General features: G+C 47.7%; 1 long non-coding RNA gene across 1 annotated transcript; it reads right to left on the minus strand.

Annotated features, from left to right (window-relative positions):
- Positions 1 to 81: 81 nt before the first annotated feature.
- LOC122699311 lies at positions 82 to 4,350 on the minus strand. The gene is made up of 2 exons (XR_006342593.1): positions 4,044 to 4,350; positions 82 to 2,703 (listed from the first exon to the last, which is right to left on the minus strand). It is a non-coding gene; the product is annotated as an uncharacterized LOC122699311 (long non-coding RNA).
- Positions 4,351 to 4,369: the final 19 nt, after the last annotated feature.

Consider the following 4,369-nt stretch of genomic DNA (forward strand, 5'->3'; position numbering starts at 1 on the left):
CTTTTTATTTTCCTGAGCCCAGATTTAGATGTGTGATTCATGGATTTGTGAGACAGTAGGATAAAACTGGAAATCACAGCATCACAGTTAATGACATGCCTTTATTGAACAGAGTAACATGGAAAATCCAAGAACGTTGCAACAGCTGAGCTTATGCACATCTGTGTGAAAGAACAACAGATCACACTGAGTACCTGATACACAACCCACAAAGGGTTACCCTTGGCCTTGCCACAGGTGAAAGTCGGGCCCAGAGGGGGTAAGTAACTTGTCCAGGATCACACAGCTACTGCAGTCTGCCTCCAATCCCATTTCCCCCCATATCACTCAGAAACCACTGCCAACAGAGAATTTCCTTTCATCGCAATGGACAGGTAGGTTTCTTCTAAAACAATTGCCTACATCCTTCTGGTCAGTGATTTACTGAGTGCTTAGGTGGTGCCAAAAACAGGAAACAGATACATACGCCTCCTGCCCTCTGAGCACTCAGCTCAATTCCTAGATGTGTGACTAAGGAGCACAAAGGTGCTGTGTTAGAGGTGGGGCAGAAAATGCTAAAGTGCAGGGTTATTTGAGGGGCACATGGGAGTGTGTTGACACGCACTTTCAATTCATAGAATATTTTATTCATGCATTTTTTAATACATATGTCTCATTTAACTATCCCCAAGAGGCAGATATTAGTCCATTTTACAGAGGGAAATGGCAACAGAGAAAGTCAGGCTTGGCCCACTGAACAGGGCTGGAACCCGAGTGTCAGACTCCAAGCCCAGGGCCCTCTGCCCTGCGAAACAGCCTCAGTACAGTGAGCGGCTTTGTCACCTTTGCCTCACACACAAAGATCTATCCTTTGCTTTCACTCTCCTGGGCCCCTGCGACAGGAAGACCCTGGAGGAGCCCTGATGTCCAGGTGACACAAGCAGCTTTGCAGCTGTCTGCTGCAGGGCCACGCGTGGTGTCACAGTCTGGGATTCGGGGAGAGAGTCAGCTTCAGGGATGGCCTCCTTGCTCGGACACCAGAACTGGAGCCCCTCTTCAGAGATGTCCTCTCCCAGACACTGGAATCCTCCTTTGTCACCCCAGGGCAGCTCCTTTGTGACCAGAGGTCCGTTTGGTGACAGGCAATCAGGCCCAAGGAATGCTCATTGTCTAGGACACAAAAGGATCTCAGTTCCCACAAGGCATTCCTCCTGCCGTGGCTTCAGCTTGACCACATAGCGTTCAGTTATTGCAGAAGATGAGGCTATAGCCACACGAAGCTTTGGCTTTATTGAAACCATGGATCTACATGGGCCTAGATTTCCTCAGTCAGCCACTACTTTTTAAAATAACAACTTTTATAGTTTATATGTAATTTTTTAGGTTTGGGAAAAAAAAAGCCAAAAGATTACCTATACAAAGGTCAAAAAGAAGGAGACAGAGAAAACAACTTGTTTTATATAGATACAAAAGTGCTTGTGAACAGTTTATCTCTGAAAAAGTACACATGAAGCTAGACATAGCAGTTGCCTCTAAGGATATATGTACTTTCTTCAAAACTAGCATATTGCCCATAATATTTTGTAAGCTGCGTTTTAGTAACATTTCCCTGTGTTACTAAATATTCTCCCCTGGTTCTGTGTCTACTTTATATGGTATTAGAGGATGTGCTACAATTAACCAAGCCCTATTGCTGCACCTTAAGTACTATTTTAATGTGATAAGTTTGTATTGCACAATGTTGCACATGCTTCTGATCCAGGATAAATTCCTCCCAGCACATTTGCAGGACCAAAATGGGCATGCATATGGGTCTTAAATTCTTGGCTTTTTGTTACATGAGTCCCCTCAGCAAGTTCATCTCACCAAGGAGTGTGCACTTTACTTGTTTACTTCAAGAGTTCTGTTTCTGGGTCCTTGAAGATCATCTCTGTGCAGCAGCCTCGACTTCTAGCAATTGTCTCTCTCCTGCTTTCTCCTGACAAGTGGATTCTGATTTGGCCCACTGAAGTAAGCCTGGGGGAGGCTTTGTGATGCTTAAATTTTCAGTCTCAAACAGCATTTTAAACACTATGAGATGAATGTATGATATAGGTCAAGGGTATACAACCTTTTTGGGGAGTAGCTGAGCAACATCAGCATTGAAAGTGCAAACCCTCTGACCTCAACACCTGTGTACACACTAGAATTTCTAACAGTGGTTTAAAAGCACAACCAACCCAAGAGACTCCGGAGATTGGCTTCACTAAGGTCTGGTAAATCCACACCACCTTGTCCTATGCAGTCATTAAAGATTGACCACATGGGAACTTCCCTGGTGGTCCTGTGGTTAAGACTGCACTTTCACTGCAGGGGCATGGGTTCAGTCCCTGGTAGGGGAGCTAAAAATCCCACATGCCATGGTGCAGCCAACAGAAGAAAAAAGGATACAATTTGTTTGGTTCAGAGATCCTGTTAAGAATCTGGTTAAGTGCTGTGTATTTTCATCTCACGAAAATACACGTGTGCAACAGGGCTATCTCTAGTCCAATCGTGGTGGATCACAGGTTAAATTTCTTTTTGGCTGCACTGGGTCTTCATTGTTGTGCACAGGTTTCTCCTGGTGGTGGCTTCTCTTGTGGAGCACAGGCCCCAGTGCCCGTGGACTCAGTAGTCGCGACACAGGGACGCAGCCGCCCCACGGCACAGAGGAGCTTCCCAGATTAGGGATTTAACCGGCATCCCCTGCAATGCAAGATGGACTCTTAACCACTGGACCACTAGAGAAGCCCCGGGTTAAAGCTACTTGACACAGATCTTGACTGACACAGAGCAATCACACTATCCAGATTTCTGAGCATTATACGACACGGAACATCCCCGTGACAGTCCCTCTGCCCAGAGTGTTCACATAGCTGGTTCCGGAGTGGGGATCTCAATCAAACCTCACCTCCCAGGGGCCCCCTCAGATAACCGTATCAACCTAGACACTGCCCTTCTCCCTTATCATAGTCTTCACACCCTTTGGTTTTCTCAGTAACACCTTTGAGGTGATACATTTGTTTACTGATTTATGGGGTCTGCCTATCTTAGCAGTGGGCTCATGAGAGCAGAGATTAGGTTGGGCTTATTCACTGTTTCATCCACAAGTTACATCCAACCTGCCTTTCTGTGAACCAAGGATGGTCTTTACAGGCGAACATTTGCAATCAACTGAGGACAACAAAGACTGGCTTGGAATCTTCAACAAGCACTGCATTCTTCTCATTAGACCTATATTTTTTAAACTGTACTCAATTATTAAATTTTAAATTCCACCAACAAGTATTCTGGACGTTTTTATCTTTGGTTATATAAGCACCTACATAAAAGCCTCATTTTTGGCTCTTGGCCATCAGAGTCTATAAAATACTTGCTATCTGGCCCTTTATAGAAAGCTTGCCGGCTTCTAGTCTAAGGCAATATCTCGTGTACAGGAGACAAATCATAAGCGTCAGATGGGAGAAATTACGAAACAACAAAAAAGAAACGTATCTAAAACACACAGACATCCATTTCCACAAAAAGAGATACCGTATAACCAACCAAGTATTAATGTGAACAAAGCTATCTCAAGAGCGTCAGGTTACCGGGCAAGTCCACAGTTTACATGTCTCTTAACGCATACTGCTGCTTGTTACCTTTCCCCACAATTGGCATACATTAACATCATCGTTTTGGAAGCACTGTAACTGCATCTTTCAGGATGGCGCCGTGGCCTCCGGACGCGCGGTGTAGAGGGCCCAGCACCCGCAGGTCTTGGGCCCTTGCTCGATCACCGCTGCTTAAACGACTGCACAAAAGCCAGGGGAGCCCCAAAGGGGCGCACTCGGAGGCTGGCGGAGGTGAGGGTAGGGGTTTCCCTCGCCTTAAAATCTTATCAAACCGCTGGGTCGAGGAGAAGAAACCGTACTGAAGGATCTCTTGAACCTCAACAAGCCAGTTCCATCCCTGCGAAGCCCATAGCTTCCCGGTTCGGCTTCTACCTCCGGGAGAGCCCGGGGGGGATGTGACAGGAGCCGCGTCCAGGAGCCTCCCGGACGTACCTCACCTCGTCTTTTCCTCACCGTCGCCCCGCGAGGAGAAAAGAGGCCCTGACATGGGCAGGAATTCCCCCAGGCTCCCTATTCCCGCAGAGAACGCGGCCAGTCAAGCCCTAGGATTGCAACGCGGACAGCCCGCCAGCGGCTAACGGTCGTCCGCGCCATTCCAGCCATTGCCCGGCGTCGCGCAACAGGAGCCCACTCTGCACATGCGCGGAAAAGCCACCGCAAGTGCGCATCGCTAGCCCCTCCCGCGCGCCCAGCCACGCGCAGTTTCTTCCCGCCCGCCCCGTGCCCTCACTTCCGGGGTTTCCTGGAGACGGCCGTAA

The sequence above is a fragment of the Cervus elaphus genome, chromosome 9, assembly GCF_910594005.1.
Source record: "Cervus elaphus chromosome 9, mCerEla1.1, whole genome shotgun sequence".
Lineage (NCBI taxonomy): Eukaryota > Metazoa > Chordata > Mammalia > Artiodactyla > Cervidae > Cervus > Cervus elaphus.